At 37.8% G+C, this 27,927-nt stretch overlaps 1 long non-coding RNA gene across 1 annotated transcript in view; it reads right to left on the bottom strand.

The window, feature by feature from the left end:
• LOC128810032 (uncharacterized) overlaps positions 1-27,927 on the bottom strand; it is a 298,275-nt gene that overhangs the window by 119,470 nt on the left and 150,878 nt on the right. The gene's annotated exons all lie outside the window — the stretch shown is intronic.

The raw sequence follows: 27,927 nt of genomic DNA, 5'->3' as shown, positions 1-27,927 counted from the left end.
AGATAGACTGCTTATATTTGATTTTTTTTTAATTAACTGTGAAATTTTCTGCACAAGAATGATACTGTGCGCATGTTGTGGGATATATTGGAAACAGGAGTGTCACTGGAAAGGCATTCCTAAATAGTGTGGCATAGGTTGCTGGAGCACTGATGGGAGTTGTTTTTGTATCATGTAATTTATTCTTTGTATTCTAGCATGCAACTCAGGCTGGTACTAAAGAAAATCATGCCAGGACATGTCATCTCATCTCCCTAGCAGTTTTTCGTTACACTGTGGATGCATACACTTTATTCCTTATGCAAAAAGTTACATCTTGTCATTTCTGGTGACTTGCATTCTCTGGCCACAGAACCAATACTTTATTGACCATGGCTTATGGCTGATTTTTGATTGATATAAGATGCCTTAGCCACAGCCTTCTTCAAATCCTGCTCAAGATTTTTCACTGTTTCACCAAACTTGTGTCTGTCTGTCTTATTCAAAATTCATAACACATAAGAGTGGTAGTAAATTCAGGATGCCTAATTCATTTCAGAAGTCCCTACAGAGCAAAAGGATGAAGTCTATTCAATGTAATATTAGTGAAGTCTATTCAATGTAATATGACGCTTGATTTTGATGAGGAAAAAATGGAGGTGCACCTCTTCATGTAGACAAATTTAACCTCTGTCCCTCCAATCAGTCTTCTACTGATAACATAAAAATAAGAGTTGCATATAGAAAGCAAGGCATAGCTCTGGCAGGCTTGGATCCACATACCCTGCTGAGACACCATCCATGTTCTAACTGGCAATTGTTGCAAGAAAGGAGTAAGAGAAAAATTATCAAGCAACTTTAATTTGCACAGGTGACCTGGAATAATTACACAGCTACCAACCAGCATGGGAAGATTAACACAATTTACTCTGTAATCACCTTTGCTCCCAGTGAAGTGACTCTGTGGATCACTATGTAATAGCACGCATTATTTCACAGTAACTATGCAAGGACTCAAGTCAACAGAGTATGCTGCACAAACAGAGCAAATCATTGGAAGTTAGAGGTCTAAGTGTTCCAAGGAGGGACATGAATTTTATTAGATCAATGATTTTCAGGTTTTTATTAATAACCTCAGAGATTTGGACAAGAGCTACAACACTGCTAGAGGAGCTAAGGAAGAAGTTCTCATGCCTATCCAAGGAGCTCTGAAGCACAGAGGCTCTCATGGGTACACTTCTAACCCTTTCACCAGTCCCACTGCACAAGGCAATGCAGAAAGCAGAGCGTTCTTCTGCTCCCTCAGAGCAGACACCCAAATTTTGTTTGGACTGGGGGAAGATTTTTAAGCCCTTGTCTTGTGCAGCTAGCACAACAGCTTCAGATCTGCAAAATAACAGACCCTGTACTCTGCTTATAAACGCACTGACTCGTGCTCCGGACACCAAGGACACGAACACAATGTGACAAAGAAAATGAGAGATTACTCAGCCATTCAAGCACAGACCATGGAGGACTTGCAGTCCTGCACACTGAGGTGTATTTTCAAACACTTGTGGACAAAGAAACCATTAAAAATATGAGAGAATAAGGAGAAAATAATAGGAGATATAAGAAATAGAAGATGCTGTGTTTTTATCCATATAGTTTCTTATGAATAGGTAATTTTTATCTGTGCTTTACTCAATCAAATGTTTATAAGACTGTCTGGTCTCAAAGATGCCTTCTAAAAATATATTTCTCTAAAAGATATTGCTCTATAGTTAATGTAACAGAGAATAATATTTTGATTTATGCCTTCCCATTAATTTATGGACAAACTAGATTGTGTTATGGGATTATGGGCTGAGTTGGTAACACAAAAGAAAAAAAATGCTCAAAACTAGAGTAACAACAATTATGGTTCATGAGGGCTATCACTAGAGACAGCTGAGAGACAATATTATGCAATGGAGTTCCCAAATAATTACTAACACCTAATTGTTCATATATAGTTAAATTTTCAAATTAATCTATTATAGGACTTTCATTTGTGTTGATTTTCAGCACTAAAGTAGTGGCATGTCTGCTTGTGAAAACATTCACAGAAATAACCCACACTGAGAAACTGAACTTTGGGTTTCAGATACTGATCATTCAGGACCATCTGCTCACAGTCTGTGGGGCAGGAAGTTACTGAAGTAATTTACAAAATTTCAGTTAGCAATTAAATTTGTGAAAATCTCAAGACAATTGGCAACAACCTGCAAGCTGCCAAATATGGCAGCTTAACAAAAGAAATAAATAGATAATATTTTGGGGGCTGTTTGACTACAACAGGAATGGACCCAACATAATGACCCACGGGGTCCCTGGGTATCAAATGTCCCGATCATGCTGAATTATGAGCTCTGTTTCGTATGCAACAGCACACAAAGCTGTATTTTAAAATGCTTCTCTTAATCTTCTGCAAGGAAAGCGTCTGCCAGCGCATCTAAAACAAATGGTTCTAAATCTTGCCTGATTAGAATCAACCACTCTTGCAACCTACCTCCCCCTTACGTTCGTCTATTACTGTTTAAATCTGTATACATTATTCTCGTTCCTGGAAAGAGGCAGTAATGCTTCATGATGCTCTTTCTATCTAATGCTGCATAGCAGTTGCTTTCTTTAGGCCTCAGCTCTTACCTACATCTGTGCTTACTGAAGTGAGACTTTAATTTGCTACACCACGCCAAGGTATTAATAGACAATTATTTATTGCAAATCTGAACCATTTATACTGTTTACTGGCTGACACAATGTAAAATTTTGATCCAAATGTTAATGTGTCCATGACATTGCGTAATTCTATTCCACAGCAAGGTTTATTTCTTTCCTCAATGAATCGAACTTGCAATTTGAGGAAATAGAGTTTTTAATGGATGAATGATTTACAGTCTCAAACTTATAAGACTGCTTACTTATACAAATAAGAGAAAATGCCTAATACAAATAGCACAGCAAACTAGAAAAATGTAGGATTTTACTGGAGGCAAAACTGAGGGAGAAAAAAATGGAAATAAGTTGCAAAGTACTGAAAGGATAAATGAATAAATCTTATGTTAGTAATTTGAAGGCAATTATAGTTTTAAGCAGGCATCTTTGAGACCAGACAGTCTTATAAACATGCAGTTGAGTAGAGCACAGATAAAAATTACCTGTTCATAAAGAACCATATGGATAGAAAAGCATTTTAAGGTCTCCAATGTCTGGTGAAATTACCTTTAAAAATATTTTTTGCAGTAGGGTAAAAACCTCAAAACAAGAAAAAGAGCTTTATAGATAGGCAAATTTCAATATACAGAAGATGTAATTTCAAGTGTTTATCTGCTTGAGTTTAGATATCATGTCTTTAATGCCATCTAGACATGGAATCTTCTCTAACTGATACCTGTAAGAATCTTCAAAATACAGATGTTTGAATCAAAGTAATATTTTTCTAATGAACTTTGATATTGAGTTAATCTTTTTCCCTTGTAATGATAAAGGGTTGTAAGGCAGTTCTAATTAAATCTTTACTATATTCAAGTAGTAATACCCAGAACCTGTGGTCAACTCAGCTTATAAAAGGCATTCAAAGTCTTTGTAATATTTCAGTTTATATGGACATAGGATTATACTGGAAGAAGCTCTACCAGACAGAATGAGCCTCATTCAGTACCAGAACACCTGGAAGGTGCCCTAATAAAGATTTCATCTGGGGTACAGCATAACATCACAAGCAAGTGTTGAAACATTTTTTTATTGATAGTGATTTTTTTTGCACCGATAGTGAAAAAAACAGACTGAAGTGGAAAAACATCTAAATTACTTCCTTTTTCATTACTAATTTAAGAAGAAATAATATTTATTTGTGATTCCATGTCTGAATGGCCTCATCAACATAAGCATTGCATGTGGAGCTTTTAAAAAGCTGAGCACCCAGGCAAGCACATCAGTAGCAGTGAGGCTGCTCACACACCAGTTGCTTCTCTGAAGTTCTTTAGAAAACAAATATAAGAACAATTATTTTGAGGCTTATTAAAGTACTTTGTAAAATATGACACAGGAACTAACATGCAGGCAGTGACTGCAGTGGCAAAGATAATGCCACTGTGAGGCTGAAAGAAATGAAGAATAAGAACGATTTTGTTTACCATCCCTCCCTCCAAGTACAGCAATCAGAGCTGTCCCAAACAGTCTCTGTTCCTGCTGTGAATTAGACAACTTTTTCTTTTTGTTTAACATGCATTCACATTGAGATGTTTTTTTAGCTACCAGGATACGCTGTTGATGCATATTAATGACAGGATGTAATTTTTACTGTTATTGTTCTGTAATATAGAATATGTCTAACTACATTTTGTTTATTATTCATAATACACAATGAGAGAAGACACCAGAATGGCTCTTTTGGAGGCCTCACATGCTAGGCTGCAAATGTGTATTAACAATAGTACACACTTATGTGTTATGGTTTCATAAAAAGCATTTGCATAATATGAAATCATAATCCCAAATGTACAGTAAAAACCCTATGAAAAATAGTTACTTCTCATATACTACACAATGGCTGATTTTAATCTTCACTGTCTCAGATATGGAACTAGTTATTAGGGATTTTTTATAATGGGAAAAATGCCTAGCCCATCCTACAGAATTAAGTCTTGTAAAATGAACCAATCAAACAAGAACCTTCTGTAAAATAGAAAAGATGGTTTGGTAGTAATTTGCATTCACACTTCATTTAATATACTTCCAGGCTGAGATGTTACTTTCAATATCATACCAGAGACTGAAATAAACAGGCAATGCTGGCAGGTCTGGCTGCACAGCACTCCAGGGGCCTATGAATGCAAAAATGTGCAGTGGGAGCTGAGCAGAAATTAGCTCAGAGCAGAAGTCACTGCACCAGGAAACCAGCTCAGAGGAAACCTTTGCAGGAATGTGATGCTTTCAAATTCCACTGTCCAATGAATCCCAGGACAGTTTTCTCCTAGTTTGATTGCAAAGATGGGTAAGTTTGTTTCAGTGTTCCTTCCACTTAACTGCAGCCACTTGTAGGAAAAGATTGACTACTTGGACATAATCCCCAGTGCCATATCTGTATGTATGCCACAGCTATGATTTCCGTGAGGGGAAACAATAGTTTCTATTTTTTAAAAAAAGAATCATGGTATTTTTCACCTTGACTGGCTACTGTGCTATTTATTTAGACAATTTGACTTTGAGCTGCTTTTTGCTACATATACATTATCAAATGATTAATGGCTAATTAGCATTTTGCTAATGGAAAATAAATGTAGATATGAGTGTGTGCCATTATGTTTCCCCTTTTAGTTCAAATTATTACATTTGCATTTTTATCAATAAAAATCTACGAGTTCTCTTTTTGCTAAGCCAAATGAACAGTCTTAATTATATTTAAGGCTCCAGCCCTTCAACAGATATTGTCTGGTACCCTGCTGCACCCACACCTGTCTATCACACCTTGCCAAGTTCTCTTCCCTTCCTTAAAGCATCATTTCTTGGTATATAGAAAATCTCAGTACTCAGTTATCTACCAGAATTTCTGAGCTCTGACTCCTCTAAGGTCTATGGTGACTTGTTCAGACACTTGGCTCTTTACAGATGAAAGTATTTGGAATTATTGAGATGAACTGTTTGATGGGGTGAAGATTGTCATTAACAATTTTACAGAACAAGTGGCTTGAAAGCTAAAGGAGATGGAGGTCTAAGAAAAAGGAGACTCAGAGGTGACCTTATCACTCTCTACTTGAATTTCCTGAAAGGCGGTTGTGGTCAGGTGGGGCTTGGTCTCTTCCTCCAGGCAGCAACTGACAGAATCAGAGGACATAGTCTCAAGCTGCACCAAGGGAAATATAGGCTGGAAAAAGTTTTTATGGAAGGAGTGATAAAGTATTGGAATTGTCTGCCCAGGGAGGTGGTGGAGTCACCATCCCTGGATGTGTTTAAAACAAGACTGGATGTGGCACTCGGTGCCATGGTTCAGTTGAGGTGTTAGGGCATGGGTTGGATTTGATGATCTTGAAGGTCTCTTCCAACCTTGTGATTCTGTGATTCTGTAAATATGAAGGCTTTTTGGGTTTTGTTTTTGAGACTTTTACTGATTTACAATCCACCAGAAAAAACATACTTAGGCTGTGAAGAATCACAGCTTGTCTAGTCACAATCCAGTACTCTCAATTTCAGCTGAGACTGAAAACAGAAAAATAAACGTTTCCTACAACAATGTATGATAAAGAGAGTTATTATTTCTGTTCACCTGTCCTTTATATCAACACAGACAGCTAATCCAGGTGAATCTACCTACATTTGTCATTGCCAGTGAACTAAAACCATAGAGAATTCACACTAAGGAACATAATTCCACCTTTTTAAAGCTTTATTATGTTATAATTTATTTATCTGGAGTGGGATTTTCAGACATGACTATTAGTGCCATGCTGTGGCTACTAGTAATCAATGACTTGAGGAAGTCAGAAGAAATGGGAGAATGCATTTAACAGTGAATTTTTTTTTTTTATGATGCTGCTCACCAGAGATGAGACAAGCAATTTTCTGAAGCAGTCCATTGTCATCTACTTGTCATATGCAGCAGATTATAGACAGAGAGCAATTTCCAGCACTGGAAATGGCAGCTGTGTAGCTCAAATATTTATCTAAAATTAATACTTTCACATCTCCCCTCCCCTCAAATTCTTTCATCTGTTGCCTTGTTTGAGGATGGATCAGAACTGACACTGCCCAGCTCCTGGGAGCATTCAGTCACATGAATGTTTCATCCAGGTTTTCACAGCTGAAAAGAATGGCACATGAGTGGTACCAGTGAAATAGCAGCAGCCAGAGTGTGCATAAGGCCTGGAACCATACTGGAACATTTCTGCTTTTCACTAGATGGGAAACTTTGCCATTGCCCAGGGTGAGAAAGGACAAATGCCACCCCTTGCTGTGATCACTACAGAATCTACACTGCCCGAGCTCCATCTAGAAGCATTGCCTAACACAACTATTGCTCCCAAGTGACACTTACACATATTTCTTCAAAGGATAATATCCTATCCAACTACTGCTCCAAAGAGAAGACAGAGTTTTAAAGATGAAGGGAGGAGGGATGGTGTTATGCTGCATTCAAATAACCTTACTCTGCCCTTGATGTTGCCTAGGGAGAAAACACTAGGGGAAGGGGATGCAATGAAAATGTGATTTAAATAGTTTAAGAAAAACCTAGGAGAGAAAAGCAGTTAATTTTTTTTCATTCATGCTGACATTGACATCAAGAATGGAATCGCTTTCACACATCTAAGAAACTTGTGTATTTAGTTGTATGGCATCTAACTTGGTGCTGAATGTTTCCCATCATGTTTCCACTGTGATTAAGTTAAGGTGGGATTTTTTCCTCTCCAACGTTGCTAGAATTGCAGCAGTGAGGTTAATTCTGGTCTGCCTTAATGACATGCAGCCATTCTGAAACCAGCAGAGTTTACAGGAAAGTAGAATTAGGCTCTACAGAAGACAACAGCATTGCACTTTCAAACCTGACATACTTCAAACTTATTGCCAGCAAAATTTTTAGTTTGAAAAATCAGGCTCCCTTTTTGCACATTAAAGCCATGGGAGTAATTATTATCACTTAGACTTCCAACTCTCTCATTTGTAGGCCCAAGCAGGTAGTTAGATGTCTAGTAGCAATAACCAAGACCACATATTGCTGGTATGAAAGAAATTTTTAAAAAAGCAGTCCATTAACATATGTGACAAAGACTCAAAAGGAAGAAATTATTAAAAATGGCAGACAATGAAGAAGAAACTAGAAATGTATAAAGTTTTCTATAACTTCAATTTCAAAATTTTTAATGGCAATAATTTACAAGAATAAACAAGTGGAAATGTGACATAAGGAAGTAAATTTGTGCCTAAAATAGCAAACGAACTTTGTAACAAAGTACAGTTGAGAGGTATATTGCTACCTTTAAATATTAAGCTATTCCTGTAAGGTGCTTTTTTTAAGGTGTGACATAATTTTTTCCCCCTCATTTTAGTAGAACTAATAAAAGTAAGATACTGGAGAGACATCATTACTTGGAGGAGTAAGATCTCCTACTCTCAACCAAAGAGAGTCATGCCAGAACTGCTGCTGTACCTGATATCAGCAAGTCACTATTTATTTAGTTATTTTTAACCACGTGGGGTGACCTGCTTTTCAGGTGAGACAGATATACATGTGAACTCTGCATGTGTATATTGTTTCTGGCAAAAATAAATAGCTGGCAGTAACTGAACTCTCTCTTCATTGAAAGAATGCTATAGGGCTGGATATAGCCCCTGCAATAGTGCAATAAAATGAGATGAGCTCAACACTACCAGATGGTACCCTGTACAGTGCCTGAAATAAAATGGAGAATTAGGGTGCCCTAAGGTGTGCACAGGAAAGGCATTTACATGAAATAAATGGGCCTCAGACCTAGATGATGCTCAAGTATGCTGCACAGGAGACAGATAGTACATCTGGTGAACAGATTTTATCACACACTGGAAAGCTATAAAGCATGCCGTTGAATTTGAGATCTGGGCTTCACAATGACATTTTACCTGTGTTGGTATTCAGTGCTGTTTATTTTTAAAGGTGCTGTAATTTCAATGATGTGTTTTAAAAGCCTTCTTAACATTGTTTTCTGATGTGCCCCATTTTTTTTGGACAGATTGATGTAACATGATGCTTTTTCATGGATAAAGTACAAACTACTTTGGCTGTAGATGATCATGTTTTTATTTAATATATCACATTCCTTATGTGATTTTAGTAACATGGTTATACTTGTCAGCACTCACTGCTTGGGAGAAAGCCAGTATGTTTTTAAAGTTAACTCCCGCTTCTCCGTTTCATTGCAAGGTCTTGCTCTCTAGAAACCAGCACAAATTCCTCAAGGTTTAAAGCAGATATATCAGATTAAGGGAGGAAATCTACTAGAGTGAATCAAATCAAAGCAATATTTTACTCTTATCTCTAGATGAAATTTCTCTTGGTTTTTTTTTTTTTAATTCCTGCTCCATTTGACATTAAGATCCTTTTAAGTTTACATTTATCATAACAGAATTTGAACTGTTCAAGGTGCTGATGAGAGCAACATTCAGTCTGTGGTGCTGTATTTTTTTTTAATGGGGAAGTAATTTAGAGCTTTCTTCAGACTTCACTGTTTTTGCTCTCTCTCTCTGTAATTACTCTCCTTTCACCTCTCTCATATAAAGCTATCCAGGGAAGCTAGAAATGCTACCGAACTTACATAGAAGAAAAAATTTGTGAGACTGTAAGGTGAATATTCCTGACAGAAAGATCTATGGGCTGTGAAATAGTGTCTCTACAGAAATGGTGAAAGCTCCATTCCCCTGAGACATCTAAAATTAGAAGAAACAAAGCACTATTACACTCTAAGGATATAATCCTGTTCTAGCCCCCTGTGAACAGACTAAATATTTCTAATGTCTGAAACTCTGTATAATGTTACTGCTCATAATGCAAAAGTACAATTTAATAATGTTAAGGGTTTGACTTGAGGCTTGCTTATGCAAGAAAATGTACTCATATTACCAGAGTGGTATAATTATATCATCATAGTTCTATCAGTATGATCAGTATATCTCAGCGCTACCTCTCTAATAAGTGCCTTATTTGAGTTATTGTACACGAATTCTAAAAGCCACAGAAGTACAATAACATGAGCAAATTTTCTACACTAAGTTCACCTTCCCAGCTGCTGGGAAGGTGGGAATCTTTTAATTATTCAGTTCTGGTTGAAGAAGAAATGCACAAATAAAGGCACAATGTACCAAACTCACACTGAAGTTTATTGTCAGCTCTATGTGCCACAGAAGATGGATATTGATGGCAAAAAGAAAGTGTCACTTAAAATTCACAACAACAGCCTCACTTGTAAAATGCAAGCAAAACTACCTTGTGTTCAAAGCATGGACAAAATCACTCTCTGTTTTTTGCTTACGTCTAAACAGTCTTAAAACAGGGCTGCTTCTAAACTGCTCTTCAACACCTTTGAATTTTTTTGCTATTATTATTGTAAGAAAGTGATGGGAAAGGTTTATGAGATTTTCTCTGAAGTAAATTAGTTACTTTACCGGAGTCCTTTCTCTGAGAGTACATCTACTGCATAAAATCATGCAAAACTTCTGGTCTGTAATTTGAAGCTATACACAACAGCACTTTGAGAAGACCACTTGGGGGTTTTATTAGTTCTAGGGAATTCATCACAGGCACTATTGAGATGAAGGAGAGTCTTGGAATACTTTCACAATTCAATTAAAATTGTGGTGCCAACTTTGAGTTTTGGGTATCAGCATAAGCAAATTTTCAAGACTAACAAAGGGTTCTAAAATATATGCAACGACAAGTCATTAGACAGAGGGGTGCCATTGGGCACTACTCTGTGTACAATTAGCACTGCCAAATAGTGCCTTTCAGCCATCAGTTATTCAAGAGCTCTGCTTGTCTTGCTGTACCTGGAGCTCTGTATTTCACCAAGTCCTAAATGGATCCGGAATAGGCGTCAGAATAGGAACTACTCTTTAACTAAGCAAGAAAGGAAGAGATGAAGAAAATAAATGTGGGGAAGGGAAAAATAAAAAGAAAGGAAGAGAAAGATCCTTAGATTGTACAACTATTCATCCTGGTCAGCTGCACAGCTTTGCAAATCCCTCCTCCCAGGCACACACAGCCCCGGCCCAGAGAGCAGCCTCATATGCCAGAGTTTCTGTTGTGCAGCTTCAGTCTACAAAACTTATTTCCTAAGTGGCAGTGACCTCTACTCGGCATTGGTGCAGCCTCAGAAATCATGAAAGAACAAGATAAGGTGTCCCAGAAAGAGAGCATGGGTGAAGATGGCTCCTCCATAATGAGCTGCCTCTAATACTGGCTAGGTGCTGATTTGACTAAGGACTCCAGCTAAAGACAGAGGGCCAGATCCTCCTGCAGTGTAAATTACGTGAGCTTCAATACACGCAGTGGTACTCTGCCAGCTTACAACTGTTAAGGGTCTCGTCCTTAGGGCTCTTCCCAGAGCAGCAGTCTCCCAGCTCACTGAAGGCTAAGGATGGGATTCAGGTGGATATAGGATCCTGTTGCCATTGCAAGCATCCAAGTTCAAAGCTTAGATCCTCAGTTGCCCACACCCACCCACAGCATCCCAGCCATCAATCTCAGGGCACCTAAGCTTTCAGGCTTACCTGTGCCTAAAGTTAGGCACTACATGTTTATGGTGATCATGCTCAGCACATTAAAACCATTCCTGTGCCAAAGCCCCACAGTGTTTCCAGCACCAGGACTACCTCAGGCTCCTGCAGCTTCATCTAGCATCCAGGGAACATTATGATGCATGCAGCTGAGGCTGTATGAGCAGGAGGAACAGGTGATGGGAATAGCTCTGTTATACCCACCCTTGAGGCTGGCACACACATCCAGCACTAAATGCCTTTGTGCTGTCGATTTTCATTTTTTCATCTGCTTAGGTAACACAAACTGCTCAGCATTTGAGGGCTGAGCTGCGCTGCCAAGGCAAGTCTGAGCCTGTTAAGCTTTTTCTGCTTCCTGAACAGTGAACAGCAGTCAGCTGTGCATGCAGTGCCAAATTGAGCCTGGGATGAAGACTCTGTGGGTCACTTTACATTTGGGTGGGTCTGTGAGATCTGGCTGATTAGTGGCAGTTGATGACAGTGAACACAAAAGGAAATAATGATAAGTGCAATTAATTCCTGTAGAAATGAATGCAACTATTCAAAGAATTTTTTCAGTCATTTTTCATTCACACCTTCTTGCCTGGTACAGCTCTGCTGTGAATGTAATTTTTAAATTTATGTGATTCATTTTTATATGATTTAAATATAGTGTAGTTTACCCAGTGAAAACATTAGTCTGAAAATGTTCTTTGCCAAAAGACTAAGCACTAAAATGAGTTTATTGCTAAATAAGCATCCCAAGTTGGTTTAAGCACAATATTAACAAACTTGCAAATCAGTTTTTTTTGCAGGAGGTGGGTATTAATCATGATAGAATAATGCAAATAAATGAAATATCAATACAAATAATTTCTATGCATTCATGGGAGCACTAATTAGTGTTACAAAGAATGGGCTAACTTTCAGTAAGGTTACAGAAAATTAGAATCACTTCACTGTGGTACTGATGTTTAAAATATATCCCTTAGGGAACTTCATGTCTATATGTTTTGAATCCACAACATGCAAGATAATAGAAATACCTAGAAGGAAAGCAGAGGTAAATGGGCATTGGATTGCCCTGCTCCCTGAATAGAAGTGGAGACTGAACATACTCTTTACTTTGACTCACAGTGCATTAAAGGAGAGCACTTTTCTGAAAATATGTTTACATAGTTCTTACAAATCATGATTAACCTATAGAAATGCAATGTGACAATATGGCAAAAGGAAATAAATGTGTATTGGTTGCTTTCTGCATGATTAATGCTTCTTTCCATCAGACACATACATTTCATTTTATTAAAGATCACATTTCTGATTGCAAGAACTTGATCATAAATAAAGCATGCAAGTGGAAGTTGGAAATCTTTTAATATTAATGACAAGAAAAATGGATTTATTGAATAGTCACCTGCAGTTCATACATACATAAGCACATAAAATGATAACCCAGCAGAGGTACCATCTCCAGCTTGGGAGAAGAGATCTGTTTTTTTGAGTAGCTTAATAATAATAGCACTGCATTTAGAGAAAATTATTTCTGTCTTCTGTGTCTAAGAAGAACAGAATAACAGCCATTTATCAGCTACTTTCTACCTTGTCACTTTATCTAAGGATTATAAAGTTTGTCTTGTTCAAAACTCAATCCAGCACTGGTGGACTTCAATGCAATAGTTTTGAACTCTTGTATTTTTTGTCAATTTGGAAATTGGCAAAAAAAAACCCCAAAAAACAGCAACAACCACAACAACAAAAAGAGTTGCTGATGAATAAGGAAAAGACTAACAGCTATTCGAATGGGGTTTTTTGTGCAAAGAGCTGACAGATGAGAAATCAGTGCATATTGAAAACTTTATAGGTCTGGAAAAAAATTATCATGTCAATAAACAAAAATAATTGAAGCTGAGCTAATAGCCTTCACATCAGATAGTACAGTGTTGATGAGGCTGCACAGGTAGTGCAAACATGAATACAACATCCTGCAAAACTGATAAGGAAATTTCTAGAGCAGTACGGCTGGTTAGGATGTAAAGCAACTAGAAATTTGCTCCCTAAGCCAGCAGGTTGCAGAAATAATATGGTTGCACTGTGGAAAGCACCTGTCAGAAAAGTTCTGTGAATCCACCAGTAGTTCTCCTATCACCCACACCAGGCTGCCTGCCTGCATAGTCCACATGGAAAGGAACACCTGAGGACAAATAATCTGCAGCTTTGTCACCTGCATGTCACACCCAGGGCTGATTCACACATCTGGAGCCACTGTTACCTCACTGGCATTTACTCCACCAAAAGTGCTTCCTGTGCCCCAGCTCTGCTGGGCAGCCACCCTTCCTTTCAATCACTACCAGCACAGCAGCTCCTGGGAGCATCTCTGGCTTGGTCAGTGTCTAAGAGAACTGGGTTGCTGCAGATGACTCCATCACTCCTCACACACTGAAGTACAGAACAGAGAGGGCAGAGCTGGGAGATGCAGGGGGGTAAGTAGCAGGCAGAAAAACCTTGAGCAAGCTTTGGGCTCATGGTGAGCCCCCAGTTGTTTAGCAAAGAGCAGCTGTGGAAGATCTGCTGCTTGCATGTATCCTGCAGGCAGGGCAGCTGTCCCAGTATGGGACATATCCTCCAAAGGATTCTTGGTGCATCCAGGGATGCCAAAAGCCAAACTGAAAAGAGGTGTTTTCCACATAAACATTCAAACAGGATCTAGCCATGACTATGATTTGTCAAATAAATTATTTTTAAAATAAATAATAGCACTTTAAAAAAGTACAAGTTGGATTTCTGTTCCCTAGTTCTGTTCACACAAACTCCATAGAAGTATAAAGACAAATCTACTGACTTTAAAAAGGTGCCCTCCGGACAAGGTTTCAATGTTACAGCAATCACACATGCAGCTATAACAGGACAGGAGCTACCACTGAAGGCAGACAATAATTTTTGTGCTCAAACAAAAATAACTGGGAGATGATACATGCCTCATAACAATAGGAAATCACCTGAACAGCTCCTGGAAAATCTATTAAACCAATCTCTTACTTCCAAGACTTAGAAAAAAATTAATATAACCTTAATAAAAGACATACAATTAAAACTTTAGAAGGCAAATCATGTAACAATCATGTGAGGTAGTCATATGAACCCACAGAAAATAATTATCATCTAGATATTCTCAATTCCAATTAGGGAGATCAAGAGTGAGATCTCTATGTTTCTGAGTGGGTGCTTGCTTATTGCAGAATACACATGGGAAGGGGGTTAGGCCACTTCAAAAGTTTACATCCCTGTTTAGACACACTATCTCAAAAAATTATACAGATAGAATTACAGTTGACAGAACCTGTCACAGTTCCATCCAAAAGGAATATATTTTCTTCAGTTTAATTGTGCAGATACATATCTTAAGTCAAACCCACACCCAAGCCCTTGTTTCTAGCAGTCTCCTTCTCTGGCTGCTGCTGACAGGACTGGATCCAGCAACATCCTGCATGTTAGCAGCCACCTCCACTGCCTGTTTTCACTCAGTTCCTGTGCCAAGCACCATAACCAGGAGGGAAAAGAAGATACCTGCACATGTGCCTGCTTGCATATGTGTGTTCTCATACACGTGCATGACCAGATAATATAGAGAAATATTTAATCACTTATTTTATGCTGTGCCAAAAACTGGGGAACAGGTGCAGTGATGTGAGCTGGTGAGCTGATGTGATCTTACTGTACTTCTAGTGAATTAATCACTGCTCTCTTCTTTTTCTTGTATTTTTGAACTAAGTTTCTGGTGCCAAATCTTTTTTTTCTGCTTTAGATTGCTATACAGATATAGTTTCTAATGCTTTTCAATGACAATTCCAGAATAAGGAACTCTCACTCTCTCTCTGCTCACAACCCTCATTCCTGCCCCATCCTTTCCCTTGTGCTGACATGATTGTTTCTAGTGACACCCAGGAATTGGCTCAAGAAACTGGGTTTCAATTTAAAATAGCACTGAAAAGTAGATAAAAGCTAGGAACATTTTAATCTGAACCTGCTCCTTATCTATTTTTCCTATCTTTAAAAAGATTTGTATCAAAACAACTACAGAAGCAGGTGTGGGTCAGTAAAAATCAGTGGAGGACAGAAACCCTCTAAACATCATTGCTGAAATAGAAGAAAAATGAAACTGCACAGTTAAACTGTACCAGGTACTTATTTAGCCAGTTAAAGAAGTAATACAGAGCTTGGGAGGTAAGGTTAAAGTCCTGTTTGCCATTAACTACAAAGCAATGCAAAGAGAGAGTTCAAGTCAATCTTTGAGTGTGCCAGTGGTGTTTGAAATGTATTCATTAAACAAAGCAACTGAAGGAACTGTAAGTACATTTCAAGTAATTACTAACTTTAATACTATTTTCTTGCAGAATTTTTCATGCTTATGGTGAATTTATTTGGTTTAAGGGCTGCAGCAGACTATTTTGCTTCACAGCTTTATTAATTATATGTTCTTACTATAGTGCAATAGCAAGATTTTTTGCAGGCTTTTTTCCCCCCTCAAAAAAAAAATTATTACTGTATGATAGAATTTCCCACCTGAAACTAACTCACTTTTGTGGGGGAAAATCTGCAATAAATTGTACTTCAAGATGAGAGCCATCTATCCTTTAAAGAAGGATGAAAATAGTTATATGGGAAACTTTTGGCAGAGAAATAAGGCTTCCCTAGAAAATCCTGGACTGCTAAGAAGATTCTTTGCTGTTTTCTTGGTTTTCCCACAATTCTTCAAGATTAATTGTCATTAAAAAAATACAGATCAAATTCTTAGACAAGTTATTTTGCAGTTAATTCACAATTTACTCAAAATTCTTGACTCCATTAGAACAGCATATTAGGATTTTTACACAGTACTATTCATCAATAATTACTGAGGTACTTGGGTATTTCAAAACCTAAATTTACATTTGGATACATTTTGAAATACCCAGTATCCTCCGAGGATACTAGAGTTAGAATCCAAGGCAGCAAGAAGGAGGTGTCTTATGGGTTTGGTAAATATTTTAATTACTTTAGAACACAGAAAGAATAATTTCCAGAAAACACAAAAAACAAAATTTTACAGGCTCCTGTATCAAATTAATTTCATTAGAACATAAAATCACTAACATAAAATTCTTGTGATTTTTAAAAAAATTAATGGCATTCAGACAAAATCTGGTTGAAATTCTCTCAATGACAAAAACAGCAGCTAAAATTATCCCACATTTAGGGATCTCTAGGGTAACTTCTGTCAGTAGGAGGAATTTATATAATTCAAAATATCTTGTTCCAAACAACCAGGCTTATGAAGAATTAATGCAAAATCAGAATAAGAACAAAAACTCTTTACACACTTTTCCCTAATCTGTCCTTCCCCTCAGTTCCCTGCTCTGCTCCTGAGCTCTTCCTTAGCGTCTGCCTGCATCTCTTCTTATTTGCTGGTTGTCCTTTGCTAACATATCGACTTGTGAAACAATTCCCTAGCATCTGTATTCATGATTGGTATCTCTATGGCTGAGTTTTCACTGGGTATTGCCATTTGGTCCAAATCTCAGCTTCTCTCTCTTTTTAAATATCTGTCAATATCCATAGGTTGGTGTTGATGGTGTTAATGACTTCCAGGTTCACAAGAGGATGGTGAAAGTTCATAAAATTTATTTTTGACTCAAAGTTCCCATTCAGCTATTTCCAGCTCTCATAAAGGGTAGTGCCCTGTCTTTATTCAGACAAGTAACAAATCACACTTCCCTTCTCTGTTTATTAAATCTACAAGGATCTGAGATAGGGATCCAAGGCTGTCTTAGAGTTTTATATTGTCATGTATCACAGCAGCTTCAAAGTACTTGGGTTTAGAAAGCAGCTTCTGTTCTTATCCAGGGGCAAATGGGCAGGAAGGAGGCAATGCATGGAGTCTGATTTTTTGCCATTGTTGCCTGGAATTGGAAAACTCATGCTACAACTTTTTTTCTGTAATATGGCTAAGCCTAAAGACTTAATCTCATATTACATCCCAAGTTATATTATAAATATTATTTGCTTTGTTATTTTTGGAGCCTGTATGACAGCATTGGTTTTCATTCCAGATTACATCTAAAATAAGAAAGAGAAAAAGGCAGACAGATTTCCTAACAAGCCATATCTGTTTATCATCAGTTGCCAAGAAACTGTACAGTAGCTTAGAGAAATTGAGTGGGTTTTTTCTATGGCTTACGAGTCCAGACCAACCGAGGATCTTAAGAAAATGGGGACCCACATGTTTTCTAAAATTCATCTCTTGGAAATAACACTTTGACTTGAATTTATTTTGTGCTAAATGTAACACAGAATGATTTTTCCAGGACTAAAATCCTTAAAGAGGCATTCATGCAATAATGCAACCAGAAATTGTCTTCATGTCTGTAAAGTCCCTTCTCCATTCATACAGCTCACAATCTACCAGCTACAAGGTCGTATTTGCTCGTATCTCTTCAAGACTACAAGATACAGACCAAGAGAGTCTTTCCTGTACTGTGATCAGCCAGGTATCATTAATTAACCAAAAATTAGAAGTCATTACTGATGCTTGTGTATAAAATATTCCTGAGAAAGAGCTACAAAACAATTGCTTCTATAGAACCTTTGTAAATCTGAGCCCAAAGTAATATAAAATATCAGCTTATTAGCACAATGCAATGCAATGTTGAGTCGACAAATCCTTCACCACACAAAGATGCAGGTGAAAAGATTTGAATACAGGTCACCAGTTGTTCTGGTATTTTCAGTAATTGAACCATTTCTCTAACTCTGTAGAAATAGAGAGGAACCATAAAGAGAAAAGAACTTTTCTTTCTGGCAGAGTAATCACATTTAAGTCCCAGTCAGTACCAAAGTTAATCAAAGGAACAGGCATCATTACAAATATTAACTGTAATTCTAAATACCCTGCAATAAAATCTGCAGTTAACTTTCACAATCTTTCAAAATATGGCTATGACACTTGAAAAAGTGAGGTATTTGCAGATGCAATAGCTAAACCTAAAGCTATTTAAATATCTGCATTTAAGTGCTTTCTGAAACTGTTCTGTTGTATTTGATGAATAAAATAACTAAAAACTATTTTCTCATAATCAGTTGAACATACTAGAATAACCATGAGATTTAAAAACCCATTTATTCTTCTATCAAATTTATTCAAGTGTTGCCACAGATGACATACAGGAAACAAAACAAGATAAATATCAATATCTAAGCAATGTCTCCAGGAGCACGTAGATTGCATGAGGAGATGTAAGTTTACCAAAAGGATTGAGCAATTGTCCCTCGTCCCTTTCATGTTCTGAGGGTATTCATATCTCTCCTAACTGAAGGGCTCATTTATTCTGGTCCTGAAGTCAGGCTCAGAGTTGCTCCTGTGCACTCAATCTGCTTACCTTTTAACTTACCAACACAGCTTTCATTAATGTTTACAGAAATTTGTATGGGCTTTACATCGATAATTGTTTGCTCCCCTGAAAATATACTTATGAGGAACCATAGCTTTATTGCTCAAAGTCTTGCCTCTAGATGCTTTAAGCTCTGCAGTTAAGACTTACAGGATAAAATCTTCAAGTACATATTCCAGATTTGGAACTGTCTAACCAGCTAGAGATATCTTTTTTTTTTTTTTTCAAAATAATGTTTCACTTAGAATTTGTAAAATAAGACAGCAACCTCTGCATCAAGATTCATATATGCAAATATTTTATTGTTTTTCCTGTAGCTGATTCACAACCATTCACTGAAGCATTCCTCTCTAAGTGAGGAATTCTTTCAGAAGGGATATGCTTTGACCTCCTGCATAACAACAGATAGGCAAAATTTGCAAAATATCTCAGAAAAGGTAGCTTAAAGCAATGCTTTTTCTGGGTGTCCAACACACACATCTGACAATCACAGATGCCATGCACATGCTGCTGATGCTCCTGGACTGCTATCCCAGTTGTCAAGGTCCTGGTGAGATATGACACAAGTGATGCATCTCCAGACAGTTAATGTAATAAATAAAGCAAACATACAATCTGATTCAAACTGTGGGCTCCAAATTTTCAGGCTTTTCACCAAGATTGTATTTAGGTCTAGAATTCCCAAAGTATATTCCATTTTTTTTTAAAAAGCTAAGTTCTCTGCTTGCCCAGTGTACCTGAAAATTCATCCATGTATGTCCATCCATGGGGCATAATAAGTCCAGAAGAGCTTCCACTATTTTGATACAGTTCTAATAGGCATAATAATGTGTGATGCAGTCATCTCTTAACTGAGGCTCAGATTAAACTCTTGACTTTTTTTATAAAATATACAACTGCAAACAAATCAGGATGCCTCCTGATCTCCCTTTCTGGGATCTTTTTGAGCCATAAAATTACTGTCCAAATTGTTTAATAATAGCAGCCAACAGCTGTGGAACACATATGATACAAAAGATATATTGGTCATTTTGAGCAAATTAGCATTCTCCACAAACTTAGAGAAGAAATCTGTAAGGCACACACTCAAATGCAGAATTACAATCCCAGAGAGCAATACAGCATTAAATCCTCAGCTAACAAAACTGTTCTAGATGCAAGAGACCTACTTTTGCTCCTCCTTTAATATCAATCATCTTGACATGTAAAAACTCCATTCATTAAAAAATAGCCTTTAAACTTTTTTACCAGTATGTCACTGTAGTCTGCTTGCTGCTCCACTCACTGTGTTTTAAGCATTTCACTTCTGAGAGGATCAGAGGAGAGAAAGCCAAATAGACAAGATGGATTTTCACTTTGTTCTTTTTATTTCCAGTAAATATTATTTTCAGTAAAAAAATATAAATAAGATGTGCCAGGCCCAGTCCCTTTGAAGTTCTTACAGTTTTTACATCCTCACAAACTCTCACATCCCTCACAGAATAGGGAGAACAAGTTAAAAAGGGGAGCTGTGGGCTGGGTAGCTTAACACCACATCTATCCTTAGCTTCTAAAACATACCTATGGGGCTATAGATGGTCAAAGAGCCTGAAGCTGCTCTGAGTTATGTCTGGGACTCATTTCAGAAAAGAAACTGCAGAAGTGACATGAACTGTCTTCTCTCCTTCCCAGCTAGGCCAGTGATTTCTCTGTTGCAGGCTTATTCTTCCTGGGACTCACTGATGAATCCCAGGCACACAAACACATCATGTTCTAAAGGAGAGACATTGTTATCCCTTGTAGAACCATCAGGCCACAGCAGCTTAAAGATTCCAGGTAGACTGTGCCCATTGCTTTCTGGAGTGACACAGAAGGAGGCTTACTCCTAAGAACACTACTTCTGAAATGAGCATTGTGCACTTGCAAACGAGATCAGTAGAGAATAGAACTAATGAGAGAAACTTCCACATTAAGTTTAATTTTTGTCAGTGGAAATTATTGTTCCAACAAAATTGAGAATATTCTCAGGATTACAAAAAATGAAGATGAAAAACAGTACTGCCAGCCCCAGCCCTCTGAATGCTGAAGATGTAAGGACCAACCTTGAATTAAATTTCACTCAGTGGAGTCAGAATAAAGTGTAGAGCACTACAGGATGTTCTGATCTCCCTTTTCTCCTCAGCAGTCAAGTGTGCTTGAGCTACCAATACTGCTGTAGGTTTTAGCAAGAGACTATGACTATAAACCAGCTTTGGAGAAAAAACAGTCTTTAAAAGGAAATTCTCCTCCATATTGTCATACTTATTCTTTTAATAGCCTACATACATGTTGTATAGCCTCTAATTTCCATTTTAAATTATTAGGAGATACCTTTCTGCTTCTTTATTGGCCAGTAAGTATATCAAAGTGTTTATTTTTCTTTTTATTTTTGTAAACTAGTTGCAGCAATGGAAATGAAGCCTGATCAATATACTTTGTTTAGCAAGTATAAAGTCCTTCATTTGGGCAATATTAGTGAAGTGCCTACCACAAACTCTAAAGTAGCTGGGAGTTTAATTGGTTCCTAGAAGTGCAATGAAAGTAGAGTAGATAAAAAATGACATTTGTTGCTGATGCAAATGAAAATGTTATAGCAAAGCAGCTGGGGAGAATACTGTAGATGTTTACATTTCCCCAACATGCTTACATTGTTTCATCCAAGTTTTCCAGGCAAAGCTCACCTGGTTTTGCTCAAGGCCTGGAATGCAGTGAATTGTGTATGGCACCTAATATTTATTCATGCCATTGTCAAGAACATCTTTGCAGCTCCTGCCAAAGTCTGTCATTGAATGTGTTTGTTCAGCTGCATGGCAAAACATAATACACAGTCATCATTTTTACTTCATCACCTACTCAATATTTTTCTTCTCTGATTAAATTAACTCATAAATACTGTGCTTTTCATGCCAGAAAATATCTTACTACATCCATTCAACTAACACCCATTTGTACATTTTTATGTCCTTGAACATTTAGATACTTCAATAATTAGTTCTGAAACAATGGAAAAGCCAAATGCTCTAATTTACTGGGGACTCCAGAAAATCTAAACACAATTCCAAAAGATTACATCTTCAGGAAAAACTCTCTGCTAAGCTAAATTTCATCATTACTCACTATCAACTGTAGAAAGAATGGAGAAAACAAGGACAGTAAAAGACTTGGTAAAAAAATGTTTAACACCTCTCTGCATTTCCACAGGAAAAAACTGACTGTATTGGAGAAGACTGACTGCAGCACAGGTGCCAAAGAATAGTGTTAGGCTGTGAGAATAAAACCAGAGCACATGAGGGAACCTGGCTTGACACCGCAGCTTCCAGCACAGTGATGTATCACCTTAGGTGTGCTGCTACCTATGGGAGGTAAGGCAGGGATATTCTTGTGCTGCAAAGACATCTCCTGCCCTGCATGGCCCTGAAACCACAGCTTGCAGACATTTGTGTCTGGGAATCAGTGGAAAATAAGATTGCCTTGGAAGGTCTCTGCCCTCTCTCTAGGCAGGTTTAATTTAAGAGGTGTTCCTCTTAAACCCATTCTTAAACATTTTCAGTGATGAAGACTCAACAGCCCTTTCAAAACATCAGTTTTGCCATCTTCAGAGTCAGAAAGCTGTTTCCTAAGGTCTAATATGAATTTTCCAGAGCAAATCTGTTTTATCTACCACAGAGAACAAATAATTCCTGTAAAAGGCTGCTGTAAATAAAATCAAAGGCTGTTCTCATGGTCCATCAGTCTTTTTTATTCTAGAGAAAGAAATACAATATACTTTTTCCAATTTTTCTTACATGTCATGTTGTTGTGACCTGGTTATTCTCCCCTGGATTCTAACTACCTTTGTGTCTTTCTAGGAGTTTGGTGGCCCAAAACCTGACATAACACACAAGCTCAGGCCTTAAACAGTACTGAGATTGTTGTTCAAGACAATGCCATGCTGCAACATGGTGTCAAACAGTTGGAATACCTGAGACCTATCATTTTCCCTCTTTACTCATGCCCTGTTACTCAGTTTTAAGAGGAAATTAAATCAATTTGACATGACTACTTACTGATAAATTCATATTCATCAAGTGGATGAATTTCATGAATTCATATTGGTTGCTCCTTATTTCCATCTCATCTTTTGGGGCTTAAAAATTAATTATTAATTGTGGAAAAAAACTTTGGATAAATGGTCATCCAGAATACTTTTTCTCTTACTCTCACTTTCTGAAAGAACTGGTGTCACATTCAACTTTTAAAAATTTTTCTCATCAAACTTTCCTGTGTTCTTCAAACAAATTTCAGGTAGCCATGATGAGATTGATTCTGGGATAATTAAGAAGAGTGTCAAGAAAATGAAAAAAATTTTCCTGCCCTTATGTGATCCTAAGTGAAGACTTTACCCTTTTTAGCTGGCGTCAATTACACTAGCCAGCTGCTACAGTTGATGCATTTAGTAGTGTGTGATCCAATAAAAGGTAGAAAATATTTCAACTGTCACAGCATCATATATCCTTTTCTCTTGAGCTTGCTTCCTAGTTGTCTAACTCCAGGAGACTTTATCTTCCTGAAGACTATAATTTTACATTTCCTGCTTTGCCTTTTCCTCGTCCCACGCGCTGTGAGTTCTGTCACAGTCGCACCCCCCAAGTGCTGCTGCCCTCAGTGCCATGGAACAGCGCCACATCTTATGCACATTCCTCAGACCTTGGCTTCTTACTGCTCACACAGAGCAAAGTAGTGACCGTTTGATCAGGCCTTTCAATGTCCAAGAAAATCAGAAACAAACACTACTTGACTGGGTGAAACAGGAGCTTAGTGAACCCCAAATTATCTGCCTGACAATGTCTCCCTGAGACACTACATCTTTCAGGATTTTAGAGAGTCAAGGCTCAGTCACGGTGCGCATCCCCAGCCACAGTGTACGGCACGTAAGGAGGCAGCCTGGAAATGTGAGCAAAATAAAGGAAGTAATGTGGAATAGGCCCCCAGCCAGCAAATTGAGAAAGATGAGTTGTGACTTACCCAGTCCTGGCTGAGAGGTCTCATTAAGTCATAGGACTGAAAAGATATCTGACAAGAATAAATTATCTGATGAAGGAAATTCTAAAATAAATCTGGCTCTGAATTCAAAGTCCAAACACAAGGACTCTGCAGCTAAGCCGAATTCAAATTAAAACAAGCCTGAGCTTCACTTAGCTTAAAATAGAGTCCCTACACTTTCATTATTTAATATAACAGTGCTAAGGAAGGTGAATTCCCTGTTATATTTGCTGTCCTTGCTTCAAACAAAGCACAGATATTGTCAGATCTTAGAGGATGCTTGGGACCTGTTCAGCAAGTCCAAAAGATCCTTTTGCTGAGGTAGAAAGTAAGTGAGAAAGTTGCAAAAAAATTGGAAAATAATCTCTATGAAAAAACCCCATAAACCTCAACTCTTTTGGAAGACTGATTCACCTTCAGTTCTTACCTTTTAGCTAGCATAACCAAAAACTTGCTGACCATTGCCTTTACCAATAGTTTGATAGTTATAGCATATAGATTTCAGGACCTTAGAAGATTCTGCTACTTAATTATCAAAATTGGCCTTTGCTTGAACTTCCAGATTTAATGCTTTGTAGGAGACTCTAGATGTCTTCTTTACCATCATGCACATGCTTTGAACTTAGTTTTGGACATCTGACACATGACATCCTTTCTTGCTTTCAACCTGATTCTCCTTCCTGAAGAATCTATATCCTTTATATTAATATTTCAGGCATATGAATTCTGCAGTCAAGTCTCCATTATTCCAGTTCAGCAGTACTCATAATCAAATATTATGATTTTCAGTTTTCCCTGTTTATTCTTGTCAGTGTCATTTTAAACTCATGACCTGTTTAGTTTCTTTTCCTTGTGGCTGTATTATACCTATCTATTACACATAGGTCTTTACCCACATGCAGATTGGTGGTGATTATTTTAGTGTATGGAGTTCTGCCAGTTCTCTCCTTAACTTTTAGATTAAAACCATTCTTTCCAGGGTAGCAAATGTTCAAAGGGTTTTTTTCCTTCTTTTACTGTGGGCTCAATATTTTCCCTGCAACTTACAGAATCTCACTAACAGTCAAGGTAAACTAACATCCTTCCATAGTCATAGGCATAGCTGCACATTCATCTTCAGGCTCTAGCTAGACTGTCAAATGTCAGGATTTACAGGAGTTCCACCTGAGTTTCTGGTTCCCATATCTCTGTCCCTGTTCCACAGATCTTTTTATCTGCCCAGCATCTCTTCCAGCAGTATCTCTGTGACAAGAGAGAAGGATGCAACAGAAGAGATCAATTAAGTAGATGAGTTGCAGAAATAATGATATTTTGACCCAGATTTCTGGGAAGCAGCATGTCTTTAGGGGCATTCAGGAGATGCTACCACTATCCTGAAGATGAGGGGACATCCTTGCCATTATTTTCCCTTTTTGGCAAAGTGTCCATGAATCTCCCAGCTCTTGATGGTTTCAGCTTTTCCCCCATTATCATTGAGATAGTCTTTTTGTGGTCAGAGCAGGCTCACTCTCAGTGTTACCAGGTGGCTACCATGGGGTCTGACACTTTGTCTACAAAACATAAAAGACTAGACATTCCCTCCTTCAGTAGTGGCCACCATCTAATCTAGTTCACATTATTTGTCTAGTTTCTTCAGAGGTGATTGTATGTATCCTGTTTTATGATAACAGATGCACCTCTGCCTGACCACTTGCAGCTCTTTTCTCTGCTTCCTAAGAGATTTTAGTAGCAACCACAATCCAAACCAGATGTCCCTTCCTACCCAGCCTTCTTTGGAAGAGAATGTAGGTCACACTCCTAACAAATGTAATGCAGGACCAAAGCCAAGGCATAGAGGATCAGGTCCCCATCTGGGCACAACATTCAGTTTCGTAATTGCTTGCACAAACCAGGATATTATATGTATAAAGAATTACATTATTTACTACACTTCACCAAAGCATAGTAGAAAACCTATCATTTCAGGGTAGGAGAGAAAAGGGGAAGGAAAAGCAAGACAGAGGCAGCTTTAAACCATACATGTGCCTCTGTGGGACGCTTGAAGAGCCCAAGTATCTAAGTTCAGGTGCACCCTGAGGAGTTAATCGGCTGCCTCAAAGTCAATGGCAAAGTGAAAATCCATGTTTCCAAGCAATGGAAGCACTCCCTCCAGTCTCAACAAAACCCCATGCCAGTCAGAAGCTTTTTCCAGTTACTGAACAGGAGGAATGTTACCCTACCTAGATTTTTTAAACTGCTCCTTAGACCTCTGTAGCTGGAGTACAGGAACCACAGGCCAAACAAGAATATGTCACTTTTCCCTGCAAAGGCTAACCTTCTCTTTGTCAAAGATGGAATAGCCTTTGTTTTAGTCATATGACCAGAACATAGCTATCACCTGCCAAAATGCTGACTGGCCATGTACCTACCACCTGAGCAGCACTCTTGACATGTGGCAGCCGTGCTTTCAGTCACCAGTCGCATGAAAACTGGAGGTGACTGTTCAGCTACCAGAGATAGGGAGGAAAACTAATGGGGAAGAGCAGGTCCTCAATCGTTATCTCTTTGAAGTTTTATTACAGCAGAACTTCCTTCTGAATATTTGAGTGGCTGCAGCAGGACTGCTGCAGTTCAGCAGGCCTCTGTCAGACTCCCTCTGATGAACATTAACATGCAGGCTTGGGAAAAACCTCTCCTCTCCAAAACACACTAGGATCTGCTAAAGTACCCGAGACTTGCCTCTGCTAAGTGTTGTACGCACTGGGGAAGGAAGCCTTTTGTTACAGGTTTTACAGCTATTATTTGCTTTGGGTTTTGTTTTGTTTTCAAAGAAAGGAAAATAAAATGAATTTAACAAGTAGGTTTCAGATCTTTTACAAGATAAATTGATAGGTCTTGTGCAGTAATTCTCATGTTTTTACATTTTAGTACCCATTTAAATTACTCTGTTAGTTCATAGTGTTGGAAAATCTGGTAAATGCATACGGAATCCTTGTCTTTGCAACTATTTGAAGCATTTAAGAATCTATCAACCAGGAAAGAGAACAGCATATTGCAACTACCATACAGGCATTAAATGTGATCTTGTCAAAGGAAGAGAGAATTACCCATTTTTTACACACGTTGTGGACTGCATTTTACCATGTTTTGTTTTTAAAAACTCATCATAAGGCAAGGAAATATGCAGGTTACTAAAAAACCTCAGCAGTTTTACGGTCTTCTCCAGTGATTACCTAATACATTTGTCTCATCTGCTTTCCTTGTTGTGTGAAAACACACTGAGGAAATGTGTAAATGTAGCAAATTGTTCCCAACTCTTTTATTCACCTTTCAGCATGCTAGTTCCTTCCCTTGGCATTGATATCATTATGCATTTGTCAAAGACAGACTGTCACTTTAGAGCTTCTATTATGTGCAAGATTTGGCAGCACATTTTACCTTTGGGATTTGCTTATATCCTTTGCATGTTATTGTACTGCTTTGGCATTCAGCAAATTCAGTACACCCACTTCTTTGATGTTCATTCCAGCCCCTAAATGTGGAAACAATGACTGAAATTTTGGATCAAAGCATCCCATAGATGGCGAGCAACATAATTTTGTGATAATGTACAAGAACAGAAAGAAATCCCATAGCTAGAGTCTAAGCCTGTAATTGTTCTACAGTCTATGTAGTCTAACATTCAAGAAAAGGAAAAAGAAGGGGAATGAAGAACAGAGGTTCTGTTGAATTCACAACAATAGGCAATTTCTCAATATAATTAAAACATTTTTTTTAATATCAAATGAAAATTCTCATAGAAGCATAAGAATTCCTATATTAAGAACAGAATTGAATGAGGAATGACAATGTCTGACTCATCTCTGTTCTAGAATTTAGGAAAAGAACAACCTTCCCTTTTTTACTGTTTCCTAAAAAACAGTAGCAAGCATAAATACAGTAGTCAATTGAGTTAAATGCAAAATTTCATCTGTGATTTAAAATAAAAGAACCAGGAATATTTAAAAGAGCAAATTATTTTCAAAACCAGCATTCCCATTGATATTTGTAGTGAAAATGAAAATGGCTTGGTCTAGTTCATTTTAAATTAGGTTGCACTGACAGTGAGTCAGTCTAAATTCAGCTTTCTCACTGTTCGTGTGGGCAGATAAAGGTGTGCAGAACAACTGAAATATTTGGGTTTACTGGTGTTTCATTTCATGTAAACCCAGATTAAGTCAGATTGAAATAGAATCTATTTTAAAATGTGATTTTTTTTTCT

This window comes from Vidua macroura, chromosome 7 (genome assembly GCF_024509145.1).
Source record: "Vidua macroura isolate BioBank_ID:100142 chromosome 7, ASM2450914v1, whole genome shotgun sequence".
In the NCBI taxonomy this organism is placed as follows: domain Eukaryota; kingdom Metazoa; phylum Chordata; class Aves; order Passeriformes; family Viduidae; genus Vidua; species Vidua macroura.
This window is presented reverse-complemented; position numbering and strand designations above follow the sequence as displayed.